A 19814-nucleotide genomic window follows, 5' to 3' on the forward strand; every position below is an offset into this window, starting at 1 on the left:
TTGACCTTACGTACATGCTGTACGCCACAATGACGCTGAACTATTTTTTTAGATTTACCTACAGGTTCTTTATCTTCCTCTTAAGAAAGCAAAAAGTAGTAATTTGCAATCTAAATCTCATCCACGGTGAAGTCTGTGTGTGTACACCATTTCTCTGGATATTTTTTTCACGTAATCTCTAGGATTTAATGGATTTCCTTGTTTTGACAAAACACTATGTGGGAAAAGTTAAAATAAAATACTGACATAATACACTGAAATAATACACTGAAATATTAAATTTAAGTTTTCCGTCACTGATATGATCATTTAAAACTCTTTGGTCTAATGGTAATTCTGTGAAGTGTGTGAAGTTAAACCTTATGCTTCAACACACTGTGTCCGTAAATTATAAAAAAATTGACAAAATCTGAACATGAAACATTATTGTCATGTTATGTCTATATATGTATTATTATTATGTCATGTCATGAAACATTATTGAAACATGAAACATTATTGAAACATGAAACATTATTATCATGTTTTAGTCTTTCTAGAACAAGACAGTGAAAGAAAAAAGAAGTAGAACACACATAATTATCTCAGGTTTATTAGTTGTAGGTTTTGTAGCATCTTCATCACATCGTGAAAATATGTACACGTTCTTTAAAGGTATGGCTTGTATAATGCTAAAGTCAAAAGTCCATCGAACTAGAAAATAGATGTACCAACGATTTGAGATCGGGTGATTTTTAAATCTACAGGTATTTTTTTTTTACTTTATGATGTTAAAACTTAATAAAAACTTTAAATTATCAATGATGATAACTTAGTATGTTAAGTACATATAAATGTGAACATACGTGACCAGTAACTAAATGAAAATCACAAAAGTTACACAAAAGACAAACATGTGTCTCTCAGGTGCAACGCGAGGTCATAGCAAGTAAGCTATAGTACTTACTGAACAGCAGTGGTCATCTTTCTGGCGCGTTGACCGACGACAGAGTTGGCACTGGAACTTGTGTTCTATTTCGGCTGTGACTATTAATATAAATAAAAATTTCACGTATACACGTAAAGGTGCTGAATATATATTGTATAAAGGTAGACATTACACAATATCAATGCAATAGAAGATTTGAGTAATATAAAAAATATTGTTTATTCCTTGGATGTTAGCACCGATGGAATTGACAATATATCAATTACTTTGAATTTTAACGCTTGATTCTTAACAAGTAGGGAAATGACAAAGTCTCGTGCTTGATTTTCTCCTTTAATAACATTCATGAAGAAATACAAAACGACTTTAGAAATGGAACGATTGAGTGGGAAGCACATATATAATTGTTTCTGATAAGAAACACCTCAACAAATTTGTGACTCGTTAGCGACACGATTTTAATTTCCACTCGAGGCGGTACATGTTAATAATAACGTCGGCCCCAACGGTTATTTTCCCGAATGTTACATTTTAAGGTAAAATATTAGATTCTAGAATTAACTAAATTATATTTCGCACGCACGAATTAAAATACAAAAAGAATAGAATAATAGAATACTATAGAAATAGAAAGTAGTACTAAAATAGTTTAATTAATAAAATGCTGAGTTTATCGTATTATTTTTGACTTATACTCTTAAAAAAAAAAAAGAATATTTTATGCAAATATAACGAAGACTTGTTTGACTACGTTATTAGGTAATACAGAACTAAAAGAAAGTTATTTTAGAAGAATTTTATTGAGGGATGATAGAGATCACACTAAATAATACTATTCTAATTATTGTTTTGTCCAGAGCAGCAGTGACAGCAGTAATAGTGTTTACAACTAGTTCGCGACACTCCTGGTGTTGCAAGCGTCCAAAGGCAACGGTAACCGCTTACCGTCAGGTAGACCATACGCTTGTTTGCCACCCTAGCAATTTAAAAAAGGCATTATATGTAAAAAAGGCATTATATGTAAAAAAGGCATTATAAGTAAAACACTTCTACGAAAAGAAGCTTCGAAATGAATAATTGTATTTCATTCTAAATTTAACAAAGGGTTAATTATATCAAAAGTGTTTATAACACAAACACATTTCATTTAACTAACGACGCAGCTTCAAAAGCGGTTTACGCCCATTTTCACGATGTTACAACAAATTAATATTTATGAAAATAACGAGCTTGAACAATTATTTAAATAAAAATATAATTAAACATTCCGCAGGTACATACAGATACTGAATTTGCTCTACTTATTACACAATTTTGTATCGATAAAATATGTTTCAACAGTGTTATTTCAATATTGTACCTTATAAATACTTCGTTGTCAATACAGCACATCAAACATTAAATTTTATGTATATACGTTTAAAACTAATAAAATTGTCATTTTACTACAACACACGTAAAAGTGAATTTTAAACGCAGTTATATGTACATGAAAATGTATTAATTTTATGATTTTATTTCAAAAACTTATAATATTTTAAACATTATTATTTTCTATATTTTAATTATTTAGAATGCAGGACTTTTCATACAACGGATATTAACGGATATCAACGGATATTATTTATGTATTAAAATATCACAAACGTTCGTCTTTTATCATAATATTAATAAATCAAAAGTTTTCCCTACATGTGTAAACAAAACAAAAACCTTAGGTACTACTTATATCGCATTTATATTGAAAGATTTTCTAACAGTTCCTTTGAGTGAAGGATAAAGGAAAACCGCGAGATTTATGAGTGAGATTGTGATAGCGTTATGTGAGAAACTTAGGTTAACATTATTGTAACACCTTTTTTCCTTGTTGTAAAATATATCTTCACGAACCGGTAATATAACAAATTAATGTATTTAGAACGCGAAATAAAGTAAAGCGTTAATTTTTCTTAGTTTTACTGTCCTGTTATTATTTTTTTATCATTGATAATAATAATAATAATAATACTCTTTATTGTTTTCTAATGTTTACGCGAATTTTACTCATTTAATGAAACAACTTTTTTCGGATTTTATCGCGGTTTATTATTATCTTTTGATTCCCGACGTTTCGGATACTTTACAGCAACCATGGTCACGGGGGGACTGAGGTGTCAGACGTCCCAACGTTACAAAGTTATTCGAAACTACCCGACATACATCAATATCTTATACAGTCCTATCTACGCAGAATGTGCTAATTGAGTCTTTAATCTGTGGTGAATTATGCTTGGTTTTTGATTTAATTATATTAATAATGGGGTCCCAAGCAGGTGGTAATTGCCAGCCATCTTCTCTATTGAAATTTGGATGTTTTTTAATTTCAATAGCCTCACGGATCATCCTTGGTTGGAATCGGTGTTCTTTTGCGAGGATCTGTGGTTTATCGAATCTAATATAATGGCTAGCTGTGTCTAGACTGTGTTCACAGATTGCGGACTTAGTATAGCGACGATGTTTTACTTAAAGAAAGATTAAGATTCGATAAACCACAGATCCTCGCAAAAGAACACCGATTCCAACCAAGGATGATCCGTGAGGCTATTGAAATTAAAAAACATCCAAATTTCAATAGAGAAGATGGCTGGCAATTACCACCTGCTTGGGACCCCATTATTAATATAATTAAATCAAAAACCAAGCATAATTCACCACAGATTAAAGACTCAATTAGCACATTCTGCGTAGATAGGACTGTATAAGATATTGATGTATGTCGGGTAGTTTCGAATAACTTTGTAACGTTGGGACGTCTGACACCTCAGTCCCCCCGTGACCATGGTTGCTGTAAAGTATCCGAAACGTCGGGAATCAAAAGATAATAATAAACCGCGATAAAATCCGAAAAAAGTTGTTTCATTAAATAATACTCTTTATGTACGTATACAAGACATAAAAGGAGGGTATTAAAATATCGGAGAAAGAAAAATGAGCGTTAACAGAAAGATGATTGTATTGTTTAGTGGCGCTTTTTCACGGACATACTTACGCAGTATGTAAAAAATAAGCACAGTGTATAATCAAAATGAAAATTTACTATAATGAATAGGCTTCCAAAAGATCTTTGGATCGTTATTTTAAAAATTTAAATTATATTAATATAATATATTATAATTTAACCTTTATATTATATTATAATTATATTATTAAATCTTGTAGCTGCCATCGCTTTGGAATATCAATCCTACAGAGAAGAATCGGCAAGAAACTCCGCAGTTACTCTTTCAAATTACTAATATGTTGTAAAAAGAACAGTCAGTAATAATCGTAGATGATGTTAAAGTAAACGTTATCGTAATTAAGACAAAAACTCTACTCTTACTCTGTTCTCTCTGCTAGTAGAAGATACTTGTTACGAAAGATTATGACAGTTAATTATACATAAACTAATATGTTATCTGCATTTGTTTAGTACGGATGATTTAAATTAAGAAAGACATAGTTTATGATATTCGCAAGTAATAAGGTTAACCTTATACTTTCAGAGACGTTATCCTGATTTTTACACTAGGGCAATTAAATTAAGAATCACCGACTTTAATTTTACCTGCCGTCGCTCTCTAAGATTGTATAATTGTGTTTGCTCGCAAACGAAAAAAAACCGACTTCAATTACATCGACGAGTAATACAACGTAGATCGACGAAAAAATAGTCAAGTAACTACGCGTTATCAAAGATTACTCAAAAAGTAGTTATCAGATCTCGATGAAATTTATATGTGACCACATGATAAACATCAGCTTTCGATTAAATTAAAAATTATCAAAATCGTTATACCCAGTAAAAAGTTATTGCGGATTTTCGAGAGTTTCCCTCGATTTCTCTGGGATCCCATCATCAGATCCTGGTTTCCTTATCATGGTACCAAACTAGGGATATCCCCTTTCCAACAAAAAAGAATTATCAAAATCGGTACATCTAGTAGAAAGTTATGCGGTATAATACAACGTAGGTCGACGAAAAAAGCGTCAAGTAAAAACGCATTATTAGATATAACTCGAAAAGTAGTTGTTAGATCTCAAATAAATTTAAATGGGACCAATTGACACACACCACCTTTCGATTAAACAAAATTTGTCGAAACCATCGGTCCACCCGGTCAAAAGTTCTGATGTAACATACATTAAAAAAAAAATACAGTCGAATTGAGAACCTCCTCCTTTTTTGGAAGTCGGTTAAAAAAACTTGGCAGTATCCGATAATCAAAAATATTGAATACGTTATTGAACCTAAGCATCGTTAGAAAAAACACTTCCATGACGTCCATAACTATCAAATGTCTTTTGACAGTAGCTAATTTTCTCATCCTAGTCACGGGGAGGAATAATCCCTTATTGATATTAGCATACCTACTCATGAAACGAGAAAGACACAACTTTTTTACTATCTAATTTAATAATACATAAAATACATGCACATGCTATACATATGCATGTAACATGTAATTATTAGTTTTTAATCTTTCACGGCCAAATATAATACCTTTACTTATTATACAGAGCTTATCGCTTTTGTACTGGTAGGCCGTAACGAACTATTTCTTCGTCGTTTCATCTTACCATTTCTACACACTACACTAATGGCGTCCTACGAAAACGATTTACCGAAACAGGTACCCCTCTTTTGCATAACTAAATCACTGGCTTCCATGATTAGTTCAAGTTCAACTTCAAGTCACGTCTGCAACGTCAACGAAATCGGAAACTTCGAAATGACAATAAAAAATAATTAATAATAACATTCATTACAAATATATATCAATCAGCGACTTTGCAATGAGAATTCGAGTGGAATAAAATATAAACATGGTGAAAATTTAAAACAGTAAACCAAATACAGAGATATCAAAGAACCTTTTCATAAAAAGCAAACCTAGAACAAATATTAAAGGAGTTAATTCTTTAGTTTTAGTATCAGTTTATGAGTATATATCCTGTTACATGCTAATAGTGAAACGGTGGTGATTATATAAAATATTTCTTGTTATGCGCTGTTAGTCAGTTCATAAAAGGTAATTACTCGGGGCTACTACAAAACCTGCTAGTAGTAATAACTGGATATATAACCCTTACATTAAAATTAATTATTCAGAATGAAACGTGAGGAAAAGGAAACATCCATCGCTTCATAACAAAATCATATTCCGTGAAATGAAACGGTGTAACAGGAATCTCGTTATTACATTAAGACGTAGTCGTAATTAGCGTGCATAAAGTTATGATGCTTTACGTACGCAAGTACGAATATATTAAGAGGCAAATAAGAATTGATGTTTGTGTTTTCATTAAGTCTTTGTAAATAAACCGATGCATTGGTGGATATTCAATTTACAAACGTAGTAAATATTTACACGTAAAACGTTTGTTGGATGTTTGGTTTACATTTGTTATAACAGCGGGGAGAGCTGGTTTACTGATTCGTTTATGTTTATAGGACAATTCGGTAAGTCATAATCCAGATGAAATCAAATACTTTTAAGCGGCAAAGAAAACAGAGTTGGTTCATTTGACCCATATATTTTTATGTTTAACCAAAGTAACTTCCTTTCTTTTTCTTTGCATATTATGAGTGTAAACAGTGGTAGTCAAATTTATTTGGTTAGCTCGTGATAGAGATTAGTTAGTTAAACTATATTTCTATTGTTACCGATTTGATTTTTCCTATGTACAAACATTTCTACTAAAAATTATTTGAATGATTAAATGCTATATATTTCAAAACGTAAAAACTTATTGTTTTATTTTACCGACTTCAAAAAAGGAAGAGGATATATATATATATATATATATATATATATATATCCTCTGTGTGTGAAAGCTGCGAAATTTTTTTTCTAACCTTAAAACTTTAACCATGGATATCTCCATAACCATGGGGTTCTGAGGTGTGACAGTGGTACCAGGGGTAGCGTTCCTCCCTTCCCCCCATGGTCCGGAAATTCGGTTTTTCCTAATCTAAAGCTTTACCATATATATATATATATATATATATATATATATATATATATATGCATATATATGGTCGAATTGCCCTGTTCTATACCCAAAGCTTGTCAGGAAGAAATCGCTCTTAGCGATAAGACCGCCTTTGTACATCTTCCTCTAATTGTACTACTTTGTTTGTATCTTTTAATGGTGTGCAATAAAGAATATTATTATTATTATTTTAATGTGTGTTCGGGGATAACTTCGTCGTTTATAAACCGATTTTGATAATTATTTTTTGTTAGAAAGGAGATATCCCAAGGGTAGTACCATGATCAGGAAACCAGGATCTGATGGTGGAGGTCCAGAGAAATTGAGGGGAACCCTCGAAAATCGTAGTGACAATTAGTGCGTTTGTTAATTTTTTTTGTCTACTTACGTTGTATTACTTGTCAATGTAATTGAAATGGTTTTTTTTTTCGTTTGCTAGCAAACACAATTATTTATGTAGTCAAGATCAAATTCAAAGCATATTAGTTAAAAGTGTGGTATTTGTTTAGATAGAGTTAAATCTATACTAATATTATAAAGATCCAGACGAGGCCGGTAATGTAACCATTAAAAATTCGCGTATAATATTCAGGTAAAAAATACGCTGTGTTACAACCCGTAACGAGTAGGGTAAAACCGGGATAGATGCCTCACTTTTTGAAATAGCCATCTAATTTTAAAAATATGATTATTATACGAATAATTTTTATTAATGTAGCTAGCTCAATCCTTTATGTTGAATTAGGACAATTTTTTTTCTACCTAACCAATGCAGATTAAGCAGAAATTAGCTTTTCGTGAACCCTTTTTTTTGAGGATAGATACCTACCTATATGGATAGTTGCCCCACCATGAAAATAGTGAGTAGGATAGATGCCCTTTAAACCGTGTAAACGAAAAACCCAAACCAAATGTTAGGTTAGGTTAGTTCTACTCCTAAAACATCGATTGTCTCCAAGAAACATGGTCCATAACAATGAAAAAATTTTGTGTTTTTTTATATCTTTTAATTGTTATAATTAGAATATAATTTTTATATCACACAGATTACTATACCTAATTAAATTTTTAGAGCTTTTGTTTAACTAAAATATAAATTCTTAAGTTTCAATATGATATATATTTTTAATTCAATGATATATATATATATATATATATATATATATATTTAATTAAATTTTACAAGCATTTATTCAACAAGAGTATAAATTCTTAATTGTTGGTCTAAAATATTCATATCAAGTGTCAACATGCACATTACACAATCATACTTTCTCATCGAAAGCTGACTGTAGGTTTTCTATAGTCCAAGAACATACTCGAGCTCGCACTTCTTCCTTTCTTTTATATTTTCGTGGCATAGTTCTGCTAGAATCAGTAAAACATCCAAACATAAATATACGTAAATACATAAAAAATATAACAGACACAAAAAAAATTATACATATAAACTTACTCTGTATATGGTGAATGATGGGATAGATGCTAAGGGCACCTATACCTCAAAAAATCAGGGCAACTATCCTTTGTGATAGGGATAGATGCCCACGTATTTTTAAATAAATTATAAACAAAATAGCATCTATTTACAACTATATGCAGACTCAATGACCCAGTATATAGACATGATAGAAAATATAACGGAATTTATTACTATTTATAAAATTATACAGCCTTAAATATTAACCTTTAAAACTTTGACGTGTTTGTAAACTTCGCCACGGAGAAAATTACACACACGATCCAAACGCGTCCTTGCCACACGAATATCTGTAGATATCTGAGGTACGGGGTGACTTCGACTCCTACTTATGCGATTAATTTTTATTTGTGAGTTCGGGATGTTAGGTTTTACCATATATGCCAACTCATACCCGTTATGGTCTACGATATTGGACTACACAGTTTGTTTGTTTGTTAAGTAACGACTAAAAATTAAAGAGCTTAGGGTCTTATCAAAGTTAATAGGGTGGGTAGGTAGGGTAGGTATATCATAATTATTTTTATTAATATTCCAAGCGAAAATCTAGCTAACGACTTGTAACTTACAAAAAAATATTATGTCGAATAATCGTTCAAACAACGTAAATTAATCAGAAATTCTTTTCGCTAATTAGATAAAAGTTAAATGATGGAAGAAGATATTAATTAACGCTAAATAAGAAATTTTAGTGCTTCATTAAATATTTCTCCCTCAATGTACTAGCTAAATGAAGGTTATTATTATTGTTCTTTTTTAATAGTAGCTTTCGCAAAAAGTATTTAGTTCAACAGTAAGACACAACAGTCATTTTTATTAATGGATATGATTTATTTTTGTGTACAAAAAATAATAAATTATATGTATTTATAAAATCTTATTTAGTAACTAAATAAAAGTTAAATATACCTCAATCTTAGATGTGATGTTATTTTCTTGCAATATTATTTTGTAATCTTGATTTAATGAAAATTAAAGAACACGTTGAAATGTCGTTTTGTATATATTATACTAGTAGCGTACATTATTTTATACGACGTAGCGACCCACAATTTAAGTAAACGAACCGCAAAATAGGTTTTGTATAATTAGTGCATTTCAAAAGACCTGTACTGCACTATTCTACGATTTATGCAATTTTATACACTTAAAATACAATATAATATAAATACTCTTTATTGTACACTAACAGAGAAAATTTTTATATCAAAAGGAAATATAAACATATTTAAAAAGCGGTCTTATCGCTAAAACAGCGATCTCTTCCAGACAACCTCTAGCAAAATAAAAACAGTCATTTAAACAGCCTACGTATAACGTAATCTTTGTCACTGTTTTAATAATTCTTTATATGTATTAATACCATCAGGGCGGAAGTGATCTGTGTTTCACTATTACTTTTCCATCAACAACAAATCATTGTAGTTATCTGTCAGTTGTCAACCTTGACTTTGCTGAAAATATATATTAATGATCTAGTACACTATTACCTCATAGTAGGGAATATATCCACCAACCCGCATTGGAGCAGCGTGGTGGATTAGGCTCTGATCCTTTGCCTACTAGGGAAAGAGGCCTAAGCCCAGCAGTGGAATATGACAGGCTGAAGCATTTATTCCCTATAGATCAAGCTGCATGCAAAAGATAGAAGAAATCGAAGGAGACAAGAGCACACAGAACTTCAATAAAAACATATATTTTAATAATTGTGATTTTTTTTAGAGCACAGATCTAATTTTATTCAATTAAAAGGAAAACTCTTATACGATTATACTCAAATACAACTCGATCCCTTAAAAGCATTTTTTTATACGTTACTTCCGAAAATTATTGCCTTACTGTGTATATAAAATACGTTTCTTAAACTATGTTGAAGATCAAAAAGTTAAAAAAACATCCTTAAAAATATTCAAACAGTTAATTTTAACATCCTTAAAAAAACCTTTAAACATTCAAACATCCTTAAAAACAGTCAAACATTAATATTAAACATTCTGCTATACCTTAACTCATAATGTACAAGTACGCTCATTCAGTATATACATTTGAAGTTTTTATTATACGTAATTTGAAAACAAATTTCAAGTAAGTTAACTAACATTTCACTTACATAAATTGTAAAGTGCCTCGACACTGGGCCTTTATCGTAGAACATTAACTACTAAAACTACCTTCTAGAGGTTTTACTAGAAATAGATTTTAGTGAGTCGTACTAACTGCTGTGAATTGTAGATTAAGGCAATTTAAATTGAATGAGAAATTTATTGACATAATTTAATGTAAATTGAAAACCCATTCATTCCCAAATTGAATTTTACGATTTTCATATGAACATCGTTTTAAATTAATACTCAACTTAGTATTTGTACATTTGTATGATTTGTTATTTCTTCTGTATGTAAACAACATTGGTGTATAATTAGAAAGATTTGGATTATATATTATTTCCGGTTTCACCCGCTTTTTTGGTTTCTCGATTACCACTCGTCCTCAATAAATCATAGCTTCATATTTTAAAGCCTGCTACTTATTTTAGTACTTCTAATAATTATTACAACTATAGAAGAAGTGTTTGCTTCGTATGAAAGATTCGAAATTTGCCCATATTTGGGGAAATTATCATAAAATCCGCTGATCGATCATTTCTACTATATAGGAGATTCCTACTAAATTTGGAGTCGATAGGAGCTATAGTTATATAATTTTTCATTGTTAACGCCCCAGCACGCTTGTGGATAGAATCCGTTTTTAACTGACCTCTCTACTCGGCGAAAGGAATATTCCTACTAAATTTCAAGTCTCTACGCCTTATGGTCCTAGAAATATCGTGATGAATCAATATTAGGTGGAAATCTCTTATATATATAGATTCATCAAACCGCACTAGTTAATGTCAAAACTTGTAATTATTTATAGTTGGATACTTTGGGATATCGCGTCCATTCTGTTGTAATGAAATTAATTTTCGCATTAAAATATGTACTTTTGTGATCAACTGTACTGAATGTTTTATATGAAATACTTTTTATTTTAATAAACAATTTGTGCAGCCTAACGCAGCGTGGTGGATTAAGCTCCAGTCCTTCTGCCATATCACAGGCTGAATCATGTAAGCCGTGAACCAATTTGAGTGATTAACTGTAGTTTTACGACAATCTTTCTGTTATAATATTAGTACCTATGTGTAGTTGCATAAACTTCGCTATGGAAAAAAAATACTTTTAGAATGGAACAAAAGGTATTGGCATATACACAGTATGAACCGTTCTAGAGAATAATCTAAAATCAACTAATTAAAAATTTCACACAAAACGTATTACAACACACATTTTATCAGTCATTAATTTTTTGTTACATATAGTTCTAAAAACATCAAACAAAACAAATCGAAAATGCTTGAAATCCAGACAACTTGTGTCAAGTTTAAAAAAAAAATCCGTTTCTAAACTAAATATAAGTAAAACTCCATTATCCTGAGAAAGTATTCATTAGCTGCGAAATCCCAGCTATCGGTTTTTTTTGCCATATTTAATTATACATTCCCAATACCGATATCAAAAAAGGAAAAAGATTTAACGATAAAATGCCTTAAGAGGATTTAAGCAATTAAATCAAAGGAAAGAAAGGAAATGGATTTAAATTGGTATACCAACATTTTCTGTGTAACGGTGTTTTAAAAATATTTATTTATTCATATTTTTTGTATTTAAAAAAAACAAAAGAAAAAACGCTTTATTTTGTATTGTACTTCGGAACTAAAATTGAAAGAACTAATAGACCCAGTGGAAATATATTTTTATTTAATAAAAAAGTTTAACATACTATAGGCACGTATCATTATGTTAATTTTTAAAGCAACCTCAGAGTACCGCTAGCCCGCTACGTATATAAAACTAAAGCACGTAAGTAAGAGTCAAGAATTAATCAAAAATGTATAAACAGAACAAGAAAACTCCTTTAAAACTAACTTCACAGGACATAGTGTGATATATCATGCACGTCGTGTCTGATCCCTCTATATTTTATGTTTGTCCGGGATCTCACCACCTGCGTCCCGTCCCGCAGGTTTGCGCTTCGAATGTAAATTTGTCACAGGGTTCGCCCAAAGGCACGTGACGACTGTTATCTCGGCTATGGTATAGCAGTCCCTGCGAGTTGCTACTGTGATATCCCTTACTCTGAATAGAGATCATCTAAATTCCTTTCGTGCTCGCTTAGTTATGTAGATTTGAGTAGTTTCGAGATTGTCATTTCTTGATTGTTGAGATCAGTATTTTCTCAAAATTTATTCAAGCCTTTGACAAACCCTTTTGAAATATGACTTAAAGAAAATTTTAGGCTTATTTTTCTTTGAACTTAATGGAATTTTATATGTAGGTACTTGAATGGAATACTTTTAAGGATATTTATTTATTTGATACAAAAAAATATATTGTAACGTACAGAATTGTAGATGAAGTCCTTATCACTAACAGTGATCTCTTACAAACACCCCTGACAATCAATATTGAAAAAATGAAAATATAAACTATATATATATATATATATATATATATATATATATATATATATATATATGTATATATAATAGTATATGTGTATATAATATAATATATGTGTAGTTATTTTGTGTATTTATTATGTTGGGAATGAAAATGCACAATGTTTTACTTTAAAAGTTGTCTGAAAGAGGTCGCTTCTTAGCGCTAAGACCACCTTTCTTCATTACAATCTGTATGTAAATGACTGTTTAATGTAAAACTTTTCTAAGTGGTGTGAAATAAAGCATATTCTATTTCATTCTAAGGCTGAGTTTAAGAGTGAGATGATCGATTATTTTATCCAGTTCTAGTTTCTAGTTTATTTATAAAGCCGTATAGAGAATATCGATAGTCTCTTTTTTGAGAGCAATCTCTTTAAAATAAAGATGATAAAAATTCCACAAACTAATTATTTTAACTAAATATTATATTAAATACTCCTATATAAAGTAAATTAAATTCAAATAAGCTATATAAAAAGAATATAACTATCTATTTAAAATTTTGTATTAAGACTCTATTGCTTCAAATAAGCGTGGGCAATAAAAGTTAATAAATAAAATGTCCTAGATTCGAAGTTTAATATTATAAATAGGAGTCATTTTAATTTTTTAGTAGTTTCTTATAGCTTCCAAGAAATAAAGCCCCAAATTAAATGTCGCGATATGGCTCGCAACGGGAAACTGTGCAATTTATATCATTGGCGTATGTTAATTACTATATTCGACTACGCTAATTATATTTTAAGCCCGTGATAAACTTGATAAATAAACTGAAACTCACGAACTAAGACCGTGTTATTACAAAAATATATAAATTATTTCTTTATTTAATATATTATTACACAATTCTTCTTCAAAATTATATAAAATAAAAATACAATGTACAAAGTTAACTATGTGAAAAGTGTCTTATTACTGACAGTGGTTTCTTCAGATAAGTCCTGTGCATATAGAACATATTGGGTAAAAAATGTTTAAAAAAAATTATAATGGTTTCTATATTAGAGCTTCGTATCAAGAATGGTAAAAAGGAACTCTTACAGCATCTTCTGTATCAATCTGTCAAAGACTATTAACTATGTTTATTGGACGTAAAATTTAATATACTCTTTAAATTCTGCGAGCCAAAACATATTTGAATATACGAACCTCTTCTGTTGCAGCCAATTCGCAAAAAAGTGCCAAATTACGTGTATCATAATAAACAAGATCTATAATTTATCATAAGGGCAATAAATGTGTTTTTAAATTTCAAATTAATCGTTTATAATTACTCAAGAAAAAAAATACATGTTCTCTCCTATTATAAAAAGAAAATCTTAAAATATAATATAAAATGTGTATTTCCATTATGAACTATTATCGTACAATACCAAAGCATTACAAAAAAACTTTATTTTATTGTAAAACACAAATATTTTCGACTAAACCGTTGGCGGAGTTTGCTTTCTGCTCCATGGGTTGTGGGTTCGATACCCGCCTGAGTCAAGGTATAATATATATATATATATATATATATATATATATATATATATATATATATATAACAACGCATATATAAGATATTATAAGATATTTATTTATTCATTCATTTATTTAATATCGAGAAATAAGACTCAATCAAAATCAGATGATGAAGCCTACCTCTTATGTGCAAAACAAACTTGAACAGCAACTAGTAAAGTATATATATATATATATATATATATATATATATATATATATATATATATATATATATAATGTTAAAATATTAATATAAAGTATTATATTAGCTTTAATTTGCATTATAAAATAATGTGTTTGCTCGCAAACGAAAAAAAACCGACTTCAATTAAATCGAAGAGTAATACAACGTAGATCGACGAAAAAATAGTCAAGTAACTACGTGTTATCGAAGATTACTCAAAAAGTAGTTATCAGATCTCGATAAAACTTGTATGTGACCACATGATAAACATCAGCTTTCGATTAAATTAAAAATTATCAAAATTGGTACACCCAGTAAAAAGTTATTGCGGATTTTCGAGAGTTTCCTTCGATTTCGCTGGGAAACCTATCATCAGATCCTAGTTTCCTTATCATGGTACCAAACTAGAGATATCCCCTTTCCAACAAAAAAAAATTTATCAAAATCGGTACATCTAGTAGAAAGTTATGCGGTATAATACAACGTAGGTTGACGAAAAAAGCGTCAAGTAAAAACGCATTATTAGATATAACTAGAAAAGTAGTTATTAGATCTCAAATAAATTTAAATGGGACCAATTGACACACACCACCTTTCGATTAAAAGAAACTTTGTCGAAATCGGTCCACGCGGTCAAAAGTTCTGATGTAACATACATAAAAAAAACAGTCGAATTGAGAACCTCCTCCTTTTTTGGAAGTCGGTTAAAAATAGAAATGTATAGAAACTTCTTCTAAACATTTGAATTATTCAACATAAATAGTATAGGTATAGAAAGACCATATTCGATTCTAAATGCCATTACGCGTTTTAGCTAGGGTTACGGAAAATTAACCTTTTGATCACATCTCAACCGACCACTTAACCGCACGATTTCAATTTCAATTGTGGGGCTACGCGCTAAAAATTACGTGAACCATCAATTATAATACTAAATGGTAAGATTTACAAGAAAAGTTATAGTGTTAAAATCTTTATATTGTATTTGACACGCATAATGCAAAATAGTTCGAGATCTTTGAAAACAAAAACATTTTAAATCACATAAATACATTCTAAGTAATACTAGTTGACCTGACGAACTTCATACAACTATATTTTTAAATCCTGCAATAAAAATATCACTTCCATTAATCGTAACAAAATATAATCTATATTTTAAGGTTGGAACTAAATTACATATTTTTGAAAAATTTAATTAAAATCCGTCCAATAGTTTCAGAAATTTGCCCGGACAAATATCGTGACACGAGATTTTTATATTTATAAATACAGTCTAAAACCTACATACACATAACTATATATTTTTATTTTTTATTTTAATGCAAAAGATAGGTATTTTGTATATACTTTAGCGTTGAGTGTGAAGCGTTATATATACTATATATGCCATCTAAATCACCTTAAGAAATCCATTAATAAGTATTTATCTTGACACAAGTATAAAACTTTAATATTAATAACTTATTTAAAATTTAAATTGCAGACGTTTTCTGTGTAAGATGCTTTAAGCTAATAGCTATTTTTTTTACTTTTTATACGTATATAACTGATGACGTCGTGTTGGCGCAGCGGTCAGCCCTGGCAGATGCATGGATAGATAGTCGATGGCTGAGAACGGGTTCGATACCCGCTCGTAACAAACACTGTTATAGGCTATAGAGATGTTTGTTGAGCTCTAGCCGTTTGTGTTCGTGTGTTGAGTATGTTTCCAAATCTCTGACACAAGATTAAATCCTAATTTATTATTAAATATTAATTAACGTAACGCGTCGGATTGCCTATAAAAATAAATAAATAAATAAGTAGGACTGTACAATAAAACTATCACACATCAAAATATATTGTTTTTTAGTAGTTGTGATAACAATAACAATATGTCTTATTTTCATTCTTACAAAAACAACATCTATACAAAATATAAATACTTATAGCATACGTATTCTTATTACATTTTTAATGCATTTTCTACTTGTTCGTTTTAGCTTACATAGAATTAACCGACGCCGATTTTCTAATTAAAAGGCAAAAAAATAATATTTTTAAAATCGCGTTCCATTAATTGCATTTCGCGCAAGAACATTGAAATCAATATATAAATTCAATTCGTCGCTGGCGAAAATTCGTTTTTAGCGATTTTCGATTGATCAGTCTTTATGAAAGTTCCGTTGAAATGCAGTGACTCACAGTGAGCTAAGAATTCTTATTGAAATCAATTACAGCGAGTAAAATACATCCATTTCATAGAACAATATTAAAAATTGTACTGTGAAGTTCTTAAAATTTTATTTTATTTATTTATATCACGAATGTAAGTTTCGTAAAGTAGCGGTGGAAAAACGAGCTAAGAGACTCATAGGTGACCCTACTCTGACAGACACCAAGTTGCAGAGTCTCGATCATCGGCGTAGGGTAGCTCGTCTGTCGGTGTTCTACAAAATATATTTCGGTGAGTGTGCGAAGGAATTACACGATCTAATTCCCCCAACAACCTTCCGCCATCGGGACACTAGGCGCGGTCGATCGTTCCATCCTTATGTCGTCGATATGCCACCTACGCGCACAAAACGCTTTGGCTCTACTTTTCTGATGCGCACAGCTAAGGAATGGAACTCGTTGCCCGCGTCTGTGTTTCCCGACGATACAATCTGGGTGCCTTCAAGGCCAGAGTGAATAGGCTGTTATTAGGCAGACATGCTCCACCTTCGACCGCATCGTCACTTAACATCAGGTGAGATTGTGGTCAAATGCCTGCCTATTTGTCATAAAAAAAAAAAAAAAAAAAGATTGTAGTAAGAAAAGTTATTAAAATATCGCAAAGTCATCAAAGAAAAGCAACAGATACCAGGTAAGCCTCCATTTCACGTATTTAATTATTCCTCGCGATATCGATAACGAAAGAAAAGAATTTATTGGCGAGAATTGCCTTTAAGAGGATTTACGAAGTTAAAGCGAAAATGAAGGAATAGCGAATGGCTTAAAAAATTAATACGATTACATCTTATATAACGGTTCCTAACAAAACTAATTGTCGAGTTGTGAGTGACTGTCATTACTCATTTAGTTGTAGTTTACTTTTAGTTAATTATTAAACTCTTGATTAAACTTTGATAAAACTTTTGATAAACTCAATGTTAAGTATATGCTACTCCTATTCGTGAATTCCGAGCGAATTATCGTGATTCTCAAGAAAGGAATGCTTAGTGCAGCGCGATGCAACGACCAAAGCGGTAATAAAGTAGGCATCAAACAGACTACGTGCTTCACAAGAGCTACGTGATAGTTCCTTTATACTGCCTCTAGTGGCCGAATTAAAATAGGAATTTACATTACGCTTTCATTCGTTAAAGTCTCCGTAATATAAACTAAAAAAGACCAAGCTGTAGAGGCATGTCATCTAAGTAAAATTCAGCTAAATTAAACATACAATTTTTCTCAAATTATTTAAAATTCCTCAAAACAAAATAGTGTCCAAAAAGAGGAATTTCTTATATTTTCATTAAATGGTACAAATTTATAAAACTATCTTCTTAATTTGCAATAGCAATAAGATTTTCTCAAACCAAATAAAAAAAAACTGTTTTACTCAAGTAGGTTTCAAAAGAATGTCGTAATTTTACAACAGTTACCAGTTTGGTTAAAGCTACCGCCGGTTCTAAGTGTTTATCAAGCTAAGAACAATCGACAATAAGAAGCTCGAAAAAGGAAAGATTATTTAAAATTTTCTTACATATACAGCACCACTAATAGTCACACAATTTGAAAATATTAATATACGCTTATATATTTTAATACAATAATAGAAGCATACTTCAGCTTTGTAATATCCCATTGCTGGTCATAGGCCTCTTTCCCCATGCAGGAAAAGAATCAGAGCTTAAACACACGCACACACACACACACACACACACACATACACAACGCTGCTCCAATGCGGGTTGGCGGATATATTCCCTACTATGAGTAACGATCGCTATCAGGTGTACATGATAATAACCGGGACGGACGGCTTTGCCTACCGCTTAAGTAGTAATTTAAATTTTACTACCATATTCTTTTTTAAATATTAAAAAATAGGCTGCAAGTCCTAAGTCATTTTTTAAAATACCCAACATGGTTGTAGGTGCTAAATATTTTACAATGTATTGGCGCCAAATGAAAAAACACAATGAACACTCATTGAAAAATGACAGATTCATACATTTATTTTTAATTGTAACAGTATTTGTGGCCAGAATACACAACTAATCTATTAGTTTTACTTAAATAACAAAGTGTATGTCTGTGTGTGTGTCTGAAATTCACACGCGGCAGAAGTGAAACTTCTGAAAAGACGTAGATAGGTAGGCAGCTGCGATTTGTTCTATCGACGATGAACACGGTCTCTTGAAAAAGATCGTAAACGCCATGTAGAACGCGTCGCTTACGCGTTTTGAGTAGTAATGTATTTCATTATCTCCTGTACATTTATGTGTTTGTTTCTTAATCGTGAAGCATTTTCGATTCATTGACTTTCAAATCACAACGATTCTAAAGAAGTTTCACTTCAAAAATAAAATTAACGCGTTTTATGTAATTCAATTTTCGTGTTTCTGGTATCTTGTGGTAATCTGTGGTAGCCACATGTCAAAGAAAATAGTATACAAACATAATCAAATTCCTTTGTAACAAATACCGAAAGGAAGGAAATATTCACTTCAAGTTTAAGATGGAAATTGAGACCTTCGCCGGCTAGCTGTTAATGGAAGGTAGTGTCGGGTGTCACTTTCAGTCCCTTTTATAAAAATACAAAACAAAGTGTGCATTTTAACATAAAATAAAGTTTATTAAATCTATAATGAGAAGACGTGTACCTTGATGAATACATATAAAGAAATTTTAATAATAGTAATGGTTGAAAGCCTTAACATATTATCGTATTAACTTGTCTTTGTAGATAGACTAATAAGTAATATTTACTTCATATAATAAAACATTTAATGACAGACAGCACTCCAAAACAAGATTGCATTGTTTGGTGAAAAGGATACAATTTTTATATAAAATTTCCCGTATTATAAAGTATTTCAGATTTATTTTTATTTTATTTTTTAATAATTAAGTGTAATAAATCTTTCTTATTTTTTAACCGACTTCCAAAAAAGGAGGAGGTTCTCAA

This window comes from Melitaea cinxia, chromosome 11, assembly GCF_905220565.1.
Source record: "Melitaea cinxia chromosome 11, ilMelCinx1.1, whole genome shotgun sequence".
Lineage (NCBI taxonomy): Eukaryota > Metazoa > Arthropoda > Insecta > Lepidoptera > Nymphalidae > Melitaea > Melitaea cinxia.